Source organism: Rhinoraja longicauda, chromosome 9, assembly GCF_053455715.1.
Source record: "Rhinoraja longicauda isolate Sanriku21f chromosome 9, sRhiLon1.1, whole genome shotgun sequence".
Taxonomy (NCBI): domain Eukaryota; kingdom Metazoa; phylum Chordata; class Chondrichthyes; order Rajiformes; family Arhynchobatidae; genus Rhinoraja; species Rhinoraja longicauda.
In genome coordinates this window covers 17,371,380-17,391,893 of record NC_135961.1, presented here as the reverse complement: position 1 = coordinate 17,391,893, position 20,514 = coordinate 17,371,380, and the positions used below count along the sequence as shown (strand labels likewise).

General features: G+C 43.1%; 1 protein-coding gene and 1 pseudogene across 3 annotated transcripts in view; both read right to left on the bottom strand.

The window, feature by feature from the left end:
• Positions 1-20,514, bottom strand: part of rps6kc1 (ribosomal protein S6 kinase polypeptide 1) — a 139,922-nt gene that overhangs the window by 86,125 nt on the left and 33,283 nt on the right. The window lies entirely within an intron of this gene.
• LOC144596513 (U6 snRNA-associated Sm-like protein LSm6 pseudogene) lies at positions 3,635-3,984 on the bottom strand (annotated as a pseudogene).

Sequence of the window (20,514 nt, the reverse complement as noted above, 5' to 3'; positions counted from 1 at the left end):
TCGATTCAGAGCAGAACAGAGATGACATGAGGAGGCAAGGAGACCAGCCTGCACATCATGCCATAAACCTCACGGCTAGCAATCACCAAGGTCAACTAGATGTTCTGAGGAGGTGCAAACAGTTCTTGTCAGCAGCAGTGCAGGAATCTGGCTTCAAGCCTATCTGAGCCTCTCATATTTCATGTACTTCTATCAGGTCTCCTCTCAACCTCTAGCACTCCAGAGAAAAATAATTCCAGTCTCAGAGTCCAGTCAAGCAATAAAGCATGGACGGCCAGGAGCAAAATGGAATCAGTGACAAGGGATTAGAGACCTGCTACTTCCAACATTTTCTCTTTTCAGTTTCATTAATATCATCACTTTCCTCAATGTTGATCAGCAGCAGCAAGATAGAACTTTCATGTTAATTCACTGTGGCAATTTCTACAAAATATGGAGGATCATGGGGAATAAAATCAAATGCTGACCCAAGCATATAATCTGTTCCTTCCTAACAATCCATCACAGCTCAAAGAATGCTTTCCTTAATTTCACTGACCAAATGACTTGCATCTGTGCATCTCTTGCAAATGTTGGCAAGAGGGGCGGGGGGGGGGGGGTAAGGATCGGGAGTGAATTATCTTCTATTGGGGCTCATTGCTTTCAAGTGATGCAAATGAAACAAATGTTGAATGGCATGGCCATGTGATTCCTTCATGTTGCTTATATGCATTACTAGATGTTATGTTACTAGGAATAAACTTATATACAACAAAATCAAGACAAGGATAATAAAACAGGATAGTGTGAACTTCAAGTTTGGGAGGATACTGAAGATTCATCTTCCATGCTGATAGGCAAAAGTAGGACATTCTTGCTTTTGAGGGAGTGCAGTGTAGGTTCACGAGGTTAATTCCCGGGATGGCGGGACTGTCATATGATGAAAGAATGGAGCGACTGGGCTTGTATTCACTGGAATTTAGGTTAAGAGGAGATCTTATAGAAACATACAAAATTATTAAGGGATTGGACACGCTAGATGCAGGAAACATGTTCCCGATGTTGGGGGAGTCCAGAACTAGGGGCCACAGGGTAATGGTAAGGGGTAGGTCATTTAGAACTGAGATGAGGAAAAACTTTTTCACACAGAGCATTGTGAATTTGTGGAATTCTCTGCCTCAGAAGGCAGTGCAGGCCGATTCACTGGATGCATTCAAAAGAGTGTTAGATAGAGCTCTTAGGGCTAGCGCAATGAAGGGATATGGGGGAAAAGGCAGGAACTGGGTACTGATTGTGATCAGCCATGATCACATTGAATGTGAATGCTGGCTCGAAGGGCCGAATGACCAACTCCTGCACCTATTGTCTATGTATCTATGTATATATGCATGTATCCTTTCAGGGAGTAGGTCATTTCTAAACCTCCTTCCAGTTCTTGTCTTTCCTTTGTATTATGTACCTATTTTATTACTTGAAAATGTCAAATGGCACCTTTAAGTTGAAGACGAGTACACATTCACTCTGAAGAATATCGTGTTGCATGTAAGTGATCATGCTTCTGGGCTAAGTTGCAGCCATTTTGAAAAAATAGACCTTCAAAGTTATTGTAACAAGCATTTTAATTGTTTGCTGCAGTTTCAAAATTGTGCCGCAGTGGATTATAGATATAAATGGTAAACAATAAAATAAGGCTTCATGGTTGTTCAAGGGATGGGACTGAGTCAAAATAAATGCAAGGACAAGATGAGAGATAACATTTATATCGAAAAACACTTCGGCCATGGAAAATAACCTTACTTTCATCTTGGCAGATATTTGTCCACATCTGTTCCCAGATCATGCAGGCAGTGTGTATAGCACTAACACTGACTGCCACCTACTGCCAGGGATACTGTAATGCTGACTAAATAAGACCTCTTCACATACATGAAGCAGCACTTCCATTTTGCGAGCTGTCTTACACTCACAGTTCCAATCAGAAACGCAAAGACTCAGTTCCTGCTTCCGGAAGGCACTGATTTTGCCAGCTAAGCTAGCATTAAAGAGACAACTATTAAAAATCTCTTCCAGCATTTCCTGTTGCTTAACAACACAAATATTACAAAGGAAGGAAATATGCAGATTGAGGGCCAGTTCCATGGATATATTCCAATGGAAAGATTTTTGACTTTACTGCAATGCATTCAAAACTAGCAGATGAAATTTCACACCGTAAACAGTACAGCTAAATAAACTATCAAGGACCTTCCAACCACATGTTAAAGATCTTATGTTACTATTTTAAACAATCAAGTCAACGGTGTTGGCATTCAGAATGGATCAAAGTTTTTGGCCTTGTGTCTAAGCTGCTGGAAAAAGAAAAGATACCTAGATGGCAGATTCTAGCGGACAGCGGCACCCCTGAAATTACATTATATTTCTCAACTTTCTCATGGCATAGGTAACTATTTAGCCATCGAGTTGATGTCCAACTCAGAGCATTCCTATTTGTTGCATTCCCCCCCCCCCCCCCCCCACACCCCTCCCACCGAGTTTATCATAATGTACATGCATGCAGGAGAGGAAACTTTAGAAATTTAAAGAATACTGATACAATAGGTAATGTAAGAACATTATGAACATAATGAAGCTTCCTTTGTCCCACCCCCCTGACATCAGTCTGAAGAAGGGTCTTGACCCGAAACGTCACCCATTCCTTCTCTCCTGAGATGCTACCTGACCTGCTGAGTTACTCCAGCACTTTGTGAAATAAATACCTTCGATACAATAGGTAATGATAAACAGTGTGACAGGGTAGAACAGAGTGAATCTTGGTAAAAGTGCAACATCAAATGATGTCATAGGGGAAAGTGAAGACAAGCCAAAACGAAATGTTACACCAAATCTTGATTAGAATGCACAAAACATTTATGACAGGATAGCTGAATTAGTCCTCACAAATAGATGGATTGATTTCTCTAAAAACAATTGCAGACGTGTGGTTCGAAATTGTCAGGGATAGACTAATTATCCTAAGGTACTACTTTTCAGAAAATCATCAGAAAGGAAAGTGTGGGAGGTAAGGTCAATGGACAGAATATGAAGCTTTGATAATAAAAGATGATATTAGCTACACAAATAAGAAAATATAATCTGTTTGGGTAGAGATTAGGAATAAGGGGTAGAAAGCACAGGTGGAGGTTTCCTTAATGGTAGCAATTTTGAGCATATTTTCAGTTCCCAATTAAAGAGGCTTCTATAATGCAATAACATATAAAAACTGGACGAAGAAGGTCTTGAGAATGAACCTTTGGGGTAGGGTTGCCAACTGTCCCGTAGTAGCCGGGGCATCCGTTATTTTGGGCTAAATTGGGTTGTCCCATACGGGACGGCCCTTGTCCCGAATTTGAATGCTACCAGCAGTGTTCAGGGTTGGACCGCCAGGCGCCTATCGGAGGTTTTTTTTAACATGTACATCGTCCTTTATTCACAATGTTTTCAGTAGTATATTAGCTTCTATCCGAACATGCATGTTCCTTTAATTGTATACAATAGTTCCAAAGTAGGCCAGTACCAGTCAGAATAAGACATTACGAATGACACACATATCATAGCCATTTTCTGGTAAACCAAACTAAGATATGGATTAAATCATTCTTTATCGAGAAACCACCAGTTATATAGTGTAGAAAACTAAATTTTCAAAAGAGTTAAAGAAAGGTTGTTACATTAAAAAAATTATGCCTTTCAAATCAAAAATCAATCTTCTGTCTACAACATCATCTAAAGTCTTCTCTTCTGTGTGCTGATGTACAACACGTTGTTGCCTCGAATAAATGCATCTCCATATTTGTTCTTAAGCTGACCGTTTACATATTCTTCTGTCTATTCCAGTGCGATGTTCATATATCCATCCAAACAAGCTAAAACACCTCGGTAATCCACACCCGCGTTCAGTTTAACCACCACTGGCCCTCCTATGATTTGTTTTAGAAAATCGCTGGGTGTTTGCTTTCGCGAGCTCATTTTGCATCCTTCAGCCTATGCACGGTCCACTGATGGCTTGATTCGAACACGTGGCCAAGGTTGCGTAGCAACCCGCCTCCCGGCCCGGGCAGCTGCCATTGGTAGAGCGGGAACACGTGGCCGCTGGCTGTGTGAGGTCAAGTGGGGCGCAGGGCGGTGACGTCACCTTGTCCCGTATTTGGGAGTGAGGAAGTTGGCAACCCTACTTTGGGGAATACTAGTAAAGTGAAATATCACTATCAATCATGGAGGGGGGCCTTTCTTTAACCAGAATGCTGCCTGTTTTAGATGATACTAGACCAAGCGGATCCGTTGGGCCCAAACCTCTCCTGCATTGGCGCAGCACCCTCTCCTCCCTCCTCCCCCCTCCCCTCTCACCTCTCCCCCCTCCCCTCTCCCTCCCCCCCTCCTCCACCACCCTCCCCCTCCCCCTCCCCTCTATCCCCTCCCCTTGCCCCTCCCCCTCGACCCCCCTTATCCCTCCTCCCCCCTCCCTCCACCCCTCCCTAGGAGATAGATTTAAACTTTAAAATGTGAATAACTTAAAAAATATAACACCGATTTCAATGAAACTTCTTCCATTAGCACCAAAGGGACGACGGTGAGTAAGGTGGGCCTAAAATTGTTGCGCTATCGAGTACAGTTTTGGCTGTAGTTCAGGAACAAACAAACAACCAAATGAGAGGTTTAGTATATAGATTAGCTACAAGAGGAAGTTCGACAAACATCAATTTATTTTCTCTGAAGCATCGGAGGCTGAGGGGAAACCAGATAGGAGTTTACAAAATGATGAGAGGCATAGACAGGGTAGACAGTCAGAAGCATTTTTCCCCTTGGGGGAAATGTCATAGACTAGAAGGCATTGCTTTAAGGTGAGAGAAGAATAATGTAAAGGAGAGTGCAGAGTTGGGTGGGGTTTTTTTTACACAGAGAGTGGGGAGGACATGGAGCAGGGGTAGAGATGGAGGCAGATATCACTGTGATGCTTAAAATCTTCTGGACAGATATGTGGATTTGCAGGGAATGAAGGGATATGGATCACATACAGGCAGAGGAGATTAGTTTAACTTGGCATCGATTTTGCACAGGATATTGTGGGCCGAAGGGCCTTTTACTATTCTGTTCTGTTCTATGAGGAAGAGAGACAATGAAATATGGCTGGCATGTTTGCCTAGCCTCAAAAACCAGGAAAATTATTGAATCAATTGTTAACAGAAGTGATAACAGAGCACTTGGAAAAGCATAGCGTTGTTCCATGGGGTGAAAAAGGTTACAAGAAATAAACTGTGTCAAACCAATTAATTGGAAATCATTGAGGTTGTAACTATCAGGAGAGATAAAGACTAACAGTTTGCAGTATGTCGTGTGTTTCGATTTCAAAAGGGCAATTGGTAAGAAGTCACAAAAGATTATTGCACAAGGGCTCGAGATATTGATAGCAACATATTATAGACCAAAGGTTGAGTGAACAGGCAGAAAATAAATACCCCATGGATAAACCACCAAGTACCAGCAAAGTGCCTACCAGACTACAAAAAAATAGCTTTTAAAAATAAAAACAAGTTCACTCAGATTATCCTTTTGATATTTTTAAAGGTTTCCTTATACTGCTGGAATTATGGAGTAGAACAAAACATTCATTTAACACTAAAAGCCAGTAAAATTCAACAAATCAGGCAGCCTGTGTGGAGAGAGAGAGAAGCAGAGCTAGTGGGAGTCATTCACGCTGTTAAATTATATACTGCTAAGTTCTGGCCCTCAGCTCCCTACAATCTATATTAGTGACTGTGATGGAGGAGAGAAACAGTAGAGAACTATGTCCTGTGGCCCACCAAATCCATACTGACTATCAACCATCCATTTGTACTAATCCTACATTAATCCTTTTTTCATGTTTCCCCCAGAGTCTATCACTCACCCAACACAAAGGCATCATTTTACTGTTCAATTTACACACAACCCCACACTACTTTGAGACATGGGAGGAAATTGCAGGAAACTCCTATGGTCACAGGCAGAACATGCAAACTCCACACAGACAGCACCGAAGGTCAGGATTGAACGTGGTCCCTAGCAGTGAAGCATCAACTCTACTAGTTGTTGAGAAATAGTGGAAAATATGAGATTGTCCACTTTGGCAAGGAGAAATATTAACAAGTTATTTGGAGAGGTAGATATCCTTATACGAGAAACAATGATAGGGAGTAGATACCGAAAACAAACAGGAAGACAAATGGATATTGCTCTTTATTGCTAAGAGAAACACAGTCTTATCATTTTATAACTATGCAAGGCATTAGTGCCATGCAACAGTGCTAAAAGAAAGCCCCTCTTTAAAATGGTAATTTGTTTTAATACACAAGGAACTGCAGGTACTGGTTTACAAAAAAAGACACAAAGTGCTGGAGTTGGCAACCCTATGGATAGATGACCTTTTGGTTTGGGACCCTTCTTTAAACTGATTGTGGTGGCGGGGAGGGGGGGAAGCTGGAAGAGAGGAAGGGCAGGATAAAGCCTGGCAAGTGATAAGTGGATGCAAGTGAGGGGAGGGGGGGGGGGGGTTGATTAACAGATGGTTGGACAAAGGCCAGAGAAAAAAGACAAAAGGTGTGAGGATTGAAGAGGTGCAAATAGAGCAGCCGAAGGAACAGGAGAACGGATATTTCATGCAGTGGGAGAGTCTAGAACCAGAGGGCACAGCCTCACAATAAAAGGATGTCCCTTCAGAACACAGATGAGGAGGATTTGTTATAGCCAGAGGGTGGTGAATCTGTGGAATTCATTGCCTCATGGAGCTGTGGAGGCCGTCATTGGGTATTGTTAAAGCAAAGATTGATAGGATTCTTGATTATTAAGGGTGTCAAATGTTACATGAAAACGGCAGGAAAATTGAGTTGAGTGGGAAAAATAGATCAGCCATGACTGAATGGTGGAGTAGATTCAATGGGCTGAATGGCCTAATTTTGCTCCTATGTCTTGGGGTCTGAATGGGAATGAGTCTAGGTGGAGCACAGATAAGATAGGGGAGAAACAGTGGGAAGGGGGGGTTGTATAATGGTTAGTTACCTAAAATTGGAAGATCTAATGTTCATACCGTTAGGTTGTAAGATACCCATGTGGGATACGTAGTGTTGTTACTCCAGTTTGTCTGCGGCCTCTCTCTGGCAATGGAGGAAGCCGAGGATAGAAAGGTCAGTATGGGAATGGGAAGGAAGTTAAAATAGTTAGCAATGGTCATTTTATGTTAAACTTATATTTTTCTAGCTTACTTTCCACTTGCAATTACTAATTGGAAGTATATATATGGTCTTGAATATTAGAAGTTTCACTAATTTGTTTGTTGTTAGAATTATTATTGGACAATTAGACTGCTGCATTAGTCAAAAAATTAACAGAGATGATTCCTGAGAAACCACTCATGTTTCTCTCTTTTTTTTAAATCTACCACTTTTTCCACCAACATTTGTCACTGCTAAGTTGGCATGTGGTTAGGTGAAGGAAATATTGATGGAAAGAGCACTGGCCCTCATTTCACAAGAAATGTCAGAGTTTTGTTAAGAACTGCTGACCTTGCTCACATTGTAAGTCCTGCATTGCATGCATGTGCTCACAAATCCTGAACTTGCTGGCATCTGCTTGACAGTTTCTGAGTTGTGCTCAGGGCTGGACTCACAAGCACAGTGCCAGAGTATGACATTGTGTCACTTCCCCATCATTCATTCAAGAGAATCCGCCTGAAAATCTTACTTGCTCCATTAATTTGAATGGAGACGGCTGATAAAACAATAGGAAATGTCAATCAATTTCAAGGTCAGGTTTACTTAAATGCTTTCATTTCGTTTGCTAAAAAACAAGTTTTACTTTTATTTAAATGAATGAATTGGTTAGTCAATAGTCAATAGTCGTTTATTTGTCACATACACATAAATGTGTAGTGAAATGAAACATTACCCGCAGTTAAACAATAAGACCAATAAGAATAATCAATAAAAATGCAATAACACATACAATCACAACTAACACCAAACAAAAAGAAACATCCATCACAGTGAGTCTCCTCCAGTCCCCTCCTCACTGTGATGGAAGGCCAGAATGTCCTTTTCTCTTCCCTGCCGTCTTCTCCCGCGGTCAGGCTGTTGGAGTTGCCACGTCGGGGCGGTCGGGGCTCCCGATATTGAAGCCCCCGCTGGGCGGTGAAAGGTCCACGGCCTATTCCAGGCCGCGCCGGACGGTGAAAGGTCCGCGGCGGGCCGACCCAAGCCCCGCGATTCGGGGCGGGCGAACACGCTGCCTCTGCCGCTGCCGGTGCTCCCGATGTCGGCCCCCACCCAGGGGCCTGCGGGCTTCCGACATCCAGGCGGCCCGCGCCGGAGTCTCCGGAGACGAATCGCAGCCGCTCCCGCAGCATCCGCAGGCAGCCAGCGCCGCAGGTGGTGAGTCCGGGCCGCGGGCTCTGCAAACCAGAGCCCCAGGTGGAGCCCAGGTGCATGGCCGGTGGTAGGCCGCAACGGGAACGGAGACACGACACAGAAACAAATGTCGCGTCTCCGTTCGGGAGAGAGAATGTTACAGTTCCCGTTCCCTCCCCTCCCCCCCCCCCCCAAACATAACATACAAACACTACACCATATTAAAACTACAATTCATACAAAAACAACAAAAAACACAAAAGACAGACGGACTGCACGTGAACAAATGTTTTAGAATTGCAGGGGTGGGAAAGTGGTGCAACATGCAATTTATAATTTAGAAATGGAGACATGAAGTACAAACACAGGGAGGCCCACTCTGGCCACCCAACCTTAGGAAGCACAGGACACCAAAAAGAAAAAAATAGAGTAATTTTAGGAATAACAAATTTTGGTTATAAGGGAACGCTGAAGAAACTGAGGCTATTCTCCCAGCAGCAAACAAGGTTGAGAGAAGATTTTGATATAGGTGTAGATATTAATTATGGAATTAGATTGAGTGAAAAGAAGCAAACCAAATCCATCAACGGTAGGTTTAAGAACAAGAGGGTGGAAATTTAACAGTTCAGTTAAAAGGGGGGCAGGGATGGAAGTAGTTTAATTTGCCTGAAAAGATGGACACAGAATAAATTATGCCTTGCAGAAGAGAACTGAACAGGTATTTGAAAGAGAGAATCAGCGAGGCTATGGAGAAAGAGCAGGGGGAATGAGACTGAGAAGAATATTCTTTTAGACGAAATGTGTAGGAAGGAATTGCAGATGCTGGTTTAAACCGAAGATAGACACTAAAAGCTGGAGTAACTCAGCAGGTCAGACAGCATCTCCAGAGAAAAGGAATAGGTGACGTTTTGGGTGGAGACCCTGCTTCAGACCTTCTTTTAGATACTGGCATAAACAGAAAGGGCCGAATGGCTTCCATCCATACCATGACAATTTTATGACTCTATTCTATGAATCAAACAAAATCCCTGTAAATCTTAACTGCCTGACTAACTCATTTAACTATGTTCTGCACTGATCACAGAAATAGTATAATTGCTTTATTATTCAAAATCCCTTCACAAGCTTTACATATATTTTGAAAATTAATTGATTATCAAGTCACATTACAAACATCACAGATTTGTCACATGGATTCAAAGAGTCATGGGTCATCATAATGTTAGTGTTAAAATAAGATACTGAGGATTTAAAAAGAGAAAATTATCATTTATGGATGTTATTTTGCCAGCCCAAAATGAATGAGTAAAATGGCCTAGTTCAAAAAGATTCATTAGAAACTGTACCTTTGTCATGCTGAAGTTGATGGTCCACTGATGTAATTAAGCCAAGCGATTTGCTTTCTAATGCATTCCATAGTATGTAAGAAGGTACTGCAGATGCAGGTTTAAACCGAAGATGGACACAAAAGCTGGAGTAACTCAGCAGGACAGGCAGCATCTCTGGATCGAAGGAATAGGTGATGTTTTGGGTCGAGAGAAGGGTCTCGACTCAAAACGTCACCCGTTCCTTCTCTCCAGAGATTCTGCCTGTCCCGCTGAGTTACTCCAGCATTTTGTGTCTACCTTCGGAGTTATCATGGTGTTGGGTTTCAAAGTTTACTTCTTTGAATCCTTGCACTATACGATCTAAGGAGTTAGGGCCAAGAGGGGATCCACAAACTGCAAAGTAACAAAACACATATGACAGCAGAATTTTTCCAAACTACCCAGAAAATATGAGCAGTAAGCTATTAACGGGGGGAAAAAAAGATTTCTTGTTGTTCTCTGGAAACGTGAACAATAAGCACAAAAAAATGGACACGATGAAGAAGCTGAAAACAGCTGCTGAAAAATGAGCATTAAAAAGAGGAAAAAACCTTAAACTAAAACTGAGCAATATTCACCTATATTGAATTAAGAACAGCCAGAAAATGATTTAAGATCAGCTCAAATTTATGCAGCCTAATTGGTCATCAGTTACTCAAATCAAGCTCAGTCCATCAATATGGATTCACACTGCTTTCTCAATTAGATGGGGTATAATTATGAGTCAAGGTCTTCTGTTCCATATGCTCATTAATAGGAAATGAAGATGCCCACGTAATATTCTCAAGCATGCAGATGCAAAAGAGAGCAGCAAATATTCTGACATTCACTGAAAAACAGCAGTGTTTTTATTTAGCTGACGTTGGGAGTGTTAAGGGTTACAGCTACTGAAATGCTTCAATAGGTAAGAAAGGAAGAATTCTAGAATTTACAGTTGAATGCACACATTTGAGGAGGTTTGCAATTAATTTGGCCCTAATGTACTTACTCTGCTGGTTAAGATAAATAAACACTGATGTTTTCTGCATTAGAAACATGTATTGACACATCTGGAAGTGCCAGGTGCACACACCACTTGACTATTAGCAGAAACAAAATGCCTGGACAAGGTGACTTTAAAAATAATTTGCATTCTCAATGTGGTGCGTGAGCATTGCATTTCTCCCCAAAAAAACAATTCCTGAACCAACAAATAATTGCCTCCTCAACCCCTTGTCCTTGACTCATATAATCGTTTTCCTGCCTCCTCTGAAAGAGAGTTGTGCTAAACTGAAGCGAAGGACATGTAAAATCCTGGCTCCGCCAAGTGAGAAATTATGACCAGATTTTCTTCTGAAATTGCTACTAAAGCTCATACTAATCAAAATGCCAAAGCTTCCTCATAATGCAAGAAATCTCCTGCATCTCAACCTATAGAAAGAAGGAACTGCAGATGTTGTTTTACAAAAAAAAAATGCTGGAGTAACTCAACGCATCCCTGAAGTACATGGATAGGTGATGTTTAGGGTCAGGACCCTTCTTCAGACTCACATTTCAACTTTTCGTTGGGTACTTATCACTCTGAATATTTGGTGCTTTTGCAAGAACACCAGAAGAAGCAAGAGTAGGCCCTTTAGCCTGTTCCACCATTCACCAAGTTGATGGCTGATGGTGCTGCAGCAGCACCACGTTCCTGTGTCAAACCCCTGATCCACATTCTCAAAAATCTATCAATCACTGTCATGAATGGACTCAGTGACTGAGCCTCCACTATCCACTTCGGTAGTGAATTCCAACGATTCACCACCCTCTGGGTAAAGGCATTTCTTCTCACCTCAGTCCTGAATGATTGACCTCATATTTTGAGACTGTGCCCACCTGCTTCTGGATACCCCCAGGACAGTGAAAAACTTTGTATTCCTCTTAATAAGTACGCAAAATAATTTATTTATTCTCTAAGCCCAAATATAGGTTAGATCTGCTATATATAACCATATAACCATATAACAATTACAGCACGGAAACAGGCCCGTTCGGCCCTACCAGTCCACGCCGACCACTTTCTCTGACCTAGTCTCATCTACCTGCTCTCAGACCATAACCCTCCAATCCCCTCCCATCCATATACCTATCCAATTTACTCTTAAATAATAAAATCGAGCCTGCCTCCACTACTTCCACCGGAAGCCCATTCCATACAGCCACCACCCTCTGAGTAAAGAAGTTACCCCTCATGTTACCCCTAAACTTTTGTCCCTTAATTCTGAAGTTATGTCCCCTTGTTGGAATCTTTCCCACTCTCAAAGGGAAAAGCCTACCCACGTCAACTCTGTCCGTCCCTCTTAAAATTTTAAAAACCTCTATCAAGTCCCCCCTCAACCTTCTACGCTCCAAAGAATAAAGACCCAACCTGTTCAACCTCTCTCTGTAGCTTAAGTGCTGAAACCCAGGCAACATTCTAGTAAATCTCCTCTGTACCCTCTCCATTTTGTCGACATCTTTCCTATAATTTCCTATAGTTTCCATATCTATAGCTGTACAGGAATTTATCTTGTAAACCTGTACTGTACTTCTTCATTGCAAGTATATCATTCCCTTTTGTAGCAAAACCAGACCTATGCATGATATTTCAGATGCAGTCTCAACAGACCTCTGTATAAATGGAGAAAAGTGCCTCTGTTCTTGTACTAAGATTCATTTTGTTCCAATCATTATCTTTTTGTCAGCTTTGTAACCCTTTTCCTTTGATCTAACATCTTGCCAGTCCACATTTCCAGATTTATTTTCATAACATGCAAAATATCACTACCATGACTAATATATATTTGCCATCGGTGCTATTGATATGTACAAAACACAATATCGCTCTCCTCAAGGAGAGTCTCAAGATTATTCAAAAGGATTAGCACTGCACCAGATGCTTTCTTGGGCTGTTTCCAACAGCAGATTTACTGTCAGAGACAGCCTGTAAAATAAGACATCAACTGTATTTGTGCCCGACCATACCATGTTACCCTCCCCATGCATTTTCCACATGCAATAAGATCAGCAAAAACATCCCCACACTTCCCTTTAAGTCCTCCTACATGTCAAAATGCAATCTGAAGAAAAGGGTTCTTCCAGTATCAACAATTATCTACCTAAAAAATATATATTTTAAACGTAAACATTACCCCTCAACAACATGAAGGTATCACAAAATGCTGGAGTAACTCAGCGGGTCAGGCAGCATCTCAGGAAAGAAGGGAATGGATGACGTTTCGGGTCGAGACCTTTCTTCAGACTGATATCAGGGGAGGGGGCGGGACAAAGATAGGATATAGTAGGAGACAGGAAGACAGTGGGAGAACTGGGAAGGAGGAGGGAAAAGTTAGAGAAATCAATGTTCATTCCGCTGGGGTATAAGCTGCCCAAGCGAAATACGATATGCTGTTCCTCCAATTTGCGGTAGGCCTCACTATGACAATGGAGGAGGCCCATGACAGAAAGGTCAGACTGGGAGTGAGAGGGGGAGTTGAAGTGCTGAGCCATCGGGAGATCAGGTTGGTTAAGGCGGACTGAGCGAAGGTGCTGAGCGAAACGATCGCCGAGCCTGCGTTTGGTCTGGCCGATGTAGAGAAGTTGACATCTGGAACAGCGAATACAATAGATGGAGGAGGTGCAGGTGAACCTCTGCCTCACCTGGAAAGACTGTTTGGGTCCTTGGATGGAGTCAAGGGGGGAGGTAAAGGGACAGGTGTTGCATCTCCTGCGGTTGCAGGAGAAAGTACCTGGGGAGGGGGTGGTTTGGGTGGGAAGGGATGAGTGGACCAGGGAATTACGGAGGGAATGGTCTCTGCGGAAAGCAGAAAGGGGAGGAGATGGGAAGATGTGGCCAGTAGATGGTCCAAGTATATTTAAGAGCAGGATGGAAATTAGTGGTGAAATCTATAAAGTCAGTGAGTTCTGCATGGGTACAAGAGGTAGCACCAAAGCAGTCGTCAAAGTAGTGGAGGTAGAGTTCGGGGATGGGGCCAGTGTACGCCTGCAACAGGAATTGTTCGACGTACCCGACAAAGAAGCAGGCATAGCTAGGGCCCATGCGAGTGCCGTTAGCTCGGGTTTGGAGGAAGTGGGAGGAGTCAAAGGAGAAGCTGTTGAGGGTAAGAACCAGCTCTACTAGGTGGCGGAGAGTGTTAGTAGATGGAGATTGGCTGGTTCTACGGTCGAGGAAGAAACGGGCTTCAAGACAATCCTTGTGGGGGATGGAAGTGTAGAGTGACTGGACATCCATGGTAAAGATGAGGGAGTGGGGGCCTGGAGACTGGAAGTTATTGAGACGGAGAGCATGTGAGGTGTCTTGGACATAGGTGGGGAGGGATTTGACCAGGGGGGATAGGATGGGGTCGAGGTAGGTGGAAATTAATTCGGTGGGACATGAACAGGCAGAGACAATGGGTCTGCCAGAACAATTCTGTTTGTGGATTTTAGGGAGAAGGTAAAATCGGGCCGTGCGGGGCTGGGGAACCATAAGCTTGGAGGCATTAGAGGGCAAAGCGCCGGAATTGGTGAGATCAGTGATAGCGTTAGTGATTAAGGTCTGGTGCTCGTCAGTGGGGTCATGGTCCAAGGATGAGGAGGAGGAGGTGTCTGAGAGTTGTCGTCTGGCCTCAGTACAGTAGAGGTCAGCGCACCGGACTACCACGGCACCTCCCTTGTCAGCGGGTTTGATGACTAAGTCGGGGTTGTTGCAGAGTGGGTGGAGGGCTGTATGTTCAGGAGGGGAGAGGTTAGAGTGAGTCAGGGGAGTGGAAAATTTGAGGCGGTTAGATACAAGTCGTGTGTCAAATTAGGTACTTTGTGTAGCAGTCGGCGATGGTTTACTGTATCATAAGCGGCTGAAAGGTCTACAAAAACAGCGCCTGTGATAACCACGCCCCCTCAACAACATCATCTGTAAAATGCAGTCTATTCCCGTTCTGACCCACTGATGCCAGTTAGCTCCCTCTCACCATCCCAGCAGCTTAACTTTAACCTTTCCATTTAGTCATACAGCATGGAAACAGGCCCTTCGGCCCAATCTGCCCATGGCGACCAACATGCCCCATCTACACTAGTCCCACCATCCTGGTTTTGGCCCATATCCCTCTAAACCTACCCTATCCACGCAACTGTGTAAATGTTTCTTAAACATTGCCATAGTACCAGCTTCAACTACCTCCTCTGGCAGCTTGTTCCATACACCCATCACCATTTGTGTAAAAAAGTTACCCCTCAGGTTCCCATAAAATCTTTCCCCTCTCACCTTAAACCTATGTCCGCTGGTTCTCGATTCCCATGCTCTGGGCAATAGCCTCTGTGCATTTACCTGACCTATTCCTCGCATGATTTTGTACACCTGTATAAGATCACGCCTCATCCTTCTGCGCTCCAAGGAATAATGCCATAGCCTGTTCAAGCTCTCCCTATAGCTCAGGCCCTCGAGTCCTGCGAATCGATTGTCTAACTCCCTGGTAAATCATCTCTGAACCCTTTCAACCTTGACAATGTCTTTCCTATAACATGATGACCAAAACTAAACACAATACTCTAAATGTAGCCTCACCAACATCTTATACAAGTGTAACATGACCTCCCAACTACTATATTCAATGCTTTGACTGATGAAGGACAATGTACCAAAAGCCTTCTTGACTACTCTATCCATCTGTGATGCCACTTTCAAGGAACAGACTTGTTTTCACTAACCTGCAAATTAATTCTCATAGACTCTTGTAGTCTCAGAAATACACACGTTTCAGTCCTAACATCACGTCAAATTAAATATTGTGCTGAAGTTTACATTTTTTAACAAAGACTGATCACAATTTTTTAACAAGGACTGATTATACACAAGTGTGATCTTTGCTACACAAGACTGCTATATTTAGGTCGTAGTCGAGTTAAAACGTCCTACAATTAAACTGTGAAGATATCACCGTCTTCAATAATTGCTGTAAAAGTCCTGATGTCATTTCCATCAGGCTGAAACAAATGACCAGAAACATCACTATTCCAGCGATGGATACAGTGTGTGGTGTGGTAGCAGGATTCGCAGATACTTGTAGAATTTGATAGGGACCGCGACGAGAACGCTCCTGCTATGGCCTATCAGCTTCTCAATCTCACCCAACACATAGAGGATGGCTTTCAGGAAGGTGTTATCACAGGCGCTGTTTTTGTAGACCTTTCAGCCGCTTATGATACAGTAAACCATCGCCGACTGTTACACAAAGTACTTAATTTGACACACAACTTGCATCTAACCAACTTGGTGAAGACTCTGGTCGAAAACAGACGCTTCTTTGTCGAGCTGTCAGGAAAGAAAAGTCGTTGGCGCAGGCAGAAAAACGGCCTCGCTCAAGGAAGTGTCCTGGCACCCACCTTGTTCAATATCTATGTTAACGACCAGCCTATCCATCCAAACACCAGGAGTTTCATTTATGCAGATGACCTGTGTATTACAACCCAACGTGCTGACTTCCTTGAGGCAGAAGCTACTCTGTGTGAGGCTTTAGTCAACCTGTCCTCATACTACAAAGAGAATCACCTAAGAGCCAATCCATCTAAAACCCAAATCTGCACCTTCCACTTGAAGAACAAGTATGCAAATCAAAGGTTGAAGATCATATGGAATGGAGTCAGATTGGAGCACTGTGACAGTCCAGTCTATCCCGGTGTGATTCTTGATCGATCTCTGACCAATAAAGCACATATCACCAAGCTTAAAGGAAGTCAGTTCCAGAAATGCTCTTCTTAGCAAGCTGAGTACCTCAAAATGGGGCGCAAATTCTAAAGCCATTTGATCAACAGCTCTGGCTCTCTGCTTCTCCACTGCCGTGTATGCCTGCGCAGCATGGGAGTGCTCAGCTCATGCAAGGAAGATTGATCCTGTGCTAAACACAAGATGTCGCAGTACCAGTGGATGCATGAAACCTACCAAGACTGACAACATCTACTTACTCTCTGGCATTGCACCTCCTGGAATCAGCAGAACTGTCACCAGTCAAAAAAAACGCCTCAGACAATCAGAGGATGAAAGACACCCCCTACATGTCCACCTTTTGCTACCTCAGCATTTGAAATCATGCAGAAGTTTCCTCTCTTCTGTCCATCCCCTGGACTCCGGTGCATCGTCCGGAAGGCTCAAACTCTGGGAAGAGACTAGAGAAATCTCCGGAAGACATTCACATGGCAATCGATCCTTCTGAGAAACTCCCACCAGGTTCTGACCAACCGTGGATAACCTGGCGCAGTCTCAACAGACTGCAGGACAGGCATGGGGAGGAGCAAATCGAACATGCTGAAGTGGGGATATACTGAAGATGCGGCAGACTGCGAGTGCGGACGGGGCTTCCACACTATGGAACATCTCCTGAGCTGTGACATGCTGCATGACACATGCACTGTAAGGGATCTTGCAGAGGCCAACGATGTGGCACTAAAACTTGCTCGCTGTTGGCAAACAGTTGTGTGATGACACAAATAAATAAATCACTATTCCAGCGATCCTACGTAGTAGCATAAATATCGATAATCAGGCTCATTGTCCACCCCACCCCAAAAGTCTCAGAAATTCTGATCCATGTTTTGTTTCCTCCCCACCACTTTCTCATTGAGTTCCCAGGATCCACACCTTTTCTTTTCTAACACTTCCCTTTTCTCTTCTCTTTCTCACACTTCCACACTTACCTTTTCTAACAGTCTGCAGACCTCCATTACCTTGCTTTAGTCCCAGTGCTCCATGCCATCCATTCCAATAAATCACACATCCCTGGCTTCACTTATGCGTCCCTCCATGATATCTGTGGTCTACCACACCCTCTTTGTAACTTACTCCCTCAAAGGCCAGTCGCACTTCGGCAATTTTTAAGGCGACTGCCGGCGACTGTCAAAGGTAGCAGATCGCCGAAAAACCTTCAATTTTTTTAACCCTACGACAATGCCTACGACAATGACCACGACAATGCCTTCGACAACCTACCACCTAGGCGACGGCAAGCTACGACAACCGGCGACCCACGATAAGAAAATGGTACCAGTCAGTATATCTAGCTCACAAAAAAGGCACAAGGATTGTAGGAAAAAACACACAGTTCCCATTTCACACAATATTCATCCATTTGGCAATTGTGGGCGGATAGAATTATCACTCGGATGCAGCATGTCTTTGTTTCATTTCCCGAGGGCGGATCTATGCCAAGATCATCTAGAATCGACCATTACACACCTACACAGGGGACTGCCGTGCTCTGCTCGGCCGCTTTGCATGACAAACACGCATGAGAAAAAACTATTCGACAGCAACGTCGATCCACACAAGGTGCTCATTCGCGATACTTTCCTGACCCATGAAAGAATGGAGATTTCCCGCTTTACGCAAAGTGGTCATTTTGGGACAGGTAGACTTCAGAGATGCAGCGTGGAAACAGACCCTTCGGCTCACGGAGTCCGCGCCGACCGGTGATCATCCCATACACTAGAACTATCCTACATACTAGGGACAATTTACTATTTTACTGAAGCCAATTAAACTATACACCTCAGACGGAAGCAAAAACTGGATTAATTCAACGTGCCAGGCAGCATCTCTGGAGAAAAGGAATCGGTGACGTTTCGGATCAAGAGCCATCTTCAAAAGTCACCTATTCCTTTTCTCCAGAGATGCTACCTGACCCGCTGCCTGACTACAGCTTTTTGGGTCTGTCTTCGGTTTAACCAGCATCTGAAATGAAATTATATGATTTGCTTAATTTTGTTTTATTTTGTTTTATTGGTCAAAATAAATGAAATTAAAATATTTGAAAGAGATGCCATGAGAAACTACTCTGAAATACAATAACTCCAAACATCAATCTTTGGTCAAAATGTCCAAAATGTACTTTATTCAAACAAACAAAATTCTTATAAAAGGTGGATCAGCACCGGCGACAACCAAATTCACCTGGCGACAACCTGGCAACAACCTACGACAGCGCCCACGACAGGATACGACAAGCTACGATCATTGGCGTCAAGCCAGCTGTCGCCGAAAAATCTCGAACAGAATAACATTTCCGCGATGCCCCGAGAACTGCTACGACTCATTGGAGACGACTCACGGCCATGCCCGCGACACCCGGGCGTACGTGCGGCGACAGCCTGGTCGCCGGCAGTCGCCTTAAATATCACCGAACTGGGACAGGCCCTTTAATCACCCTGCCAAACTATTTATTTTCTGCTATCCTTTAAAACTCCTCAAAACAATGCTCTCTGTCACCTCTCAGATCCCTTTTACCACTGTCGCTCTCCATTCCACCAACATCCTCCATTTCCAAATGAATATTTTTCTGCCCAGATGGAAGAATAATGCTCCTGACAGAGAAAAATGCAGCATGGAACAGGCCCTTTGGCCCACAATGCCCATGTCAAACATTATGCCAAGTCAAACTAATCTCCTTTGCCTGCATCTGATCAATATCGCTCCATTCCCTGCATTTCACGTGCCTATGTAAGATAGGCATATATGGGAACTCTGGTAATCACAGCTGTAAAAGTCCTTACCAGTCCCAAAGTCAGTATTTTCATTTTCTTTTTAACTTTATTTCAGCGCCAGATTGAACTTGACTTGCTACAAGGAGCTAAACCTGCAAGCAGTTTCTGAAGTTGCCTACAAGTCTATTAAAATTAAGCTTTTGGGCAATCAGAATAAATTAAAATGACACAACGTTCATTGTTAATCATGACAATGCAGTCTCTACTAATCAATACGATCTCTTAAAAACTAACAATTAACTATGATATTTGTTAAACATGGATGAATCTCTAAACAGTGTTTTATCTCCATGTTGCTCTTCCAGTTCGGCAACGTAGGATACATTTATTAAAACACATTATTCTACCATAAATGTCATTATGTAAAAAATTGAAAAATGTCCTTTCAAGTAATGGGTTATTTTTCTCGCTTGTCCTGTCTTTAACCAAATTACATTTTAGGAATTCCAGATGGCTCTTTATGATGCTCATGCAACAGAACTGATGACTTGGGGAAGCAATCCAGTACCATTAACATTCACAGGGTGAATGGTTATTGTGATGGACAATTTACTTGTTAAATGTACAGTAAATAAGGTTTTGGTTCATCTCTGTTTCATAATACAACATCGCAATCAAAATAGGCGTGCCTCAAATTTTAATCATGATCATGTCAATTATGAGATAATGTAATTCGCCAGCTAGGTGATCTGCAGATTGATCAACATTACCATAAAGGACAATGATAACATTGAAATAACGATTATAATGTTTCATATTTGTACATGTGTCAACAACACAAACCTAGCAAAAGGTCCATGGGAAATGATGTATGTTCCTTTTGCTTTCAATGCGGGAGGGGGAAAAAGGAATTAAAAGACTGTAAAGCCAAATATGTCTTGCTAATGCTAGTAATCTTAAAAAATAAAATATTGGAGAGCAGCACCTATGAAGAGAAACAAAATTAGTGCTTCTGATCAATGGCCCCTCTCAAAGCTCTGATGAAAGGTCACCAACAAGAAGTATTAATTCTGCCCTACAGAGGATTTCCTACATTACTGGTCTCCCAAAATTCCACTTATTTCATGTAGTACAGCACAGAAACAGCCACTTCAACTCAACATGTCCTTGCCGACCAAGATGCCTATCTAAGTTAGTACATATCCACATTTTGTCCGTGTCACTCTAAACCTTATCTGTCCATCATTTAATTTTTCTCCTTCATCTTTTCTGGTTCCAGGACC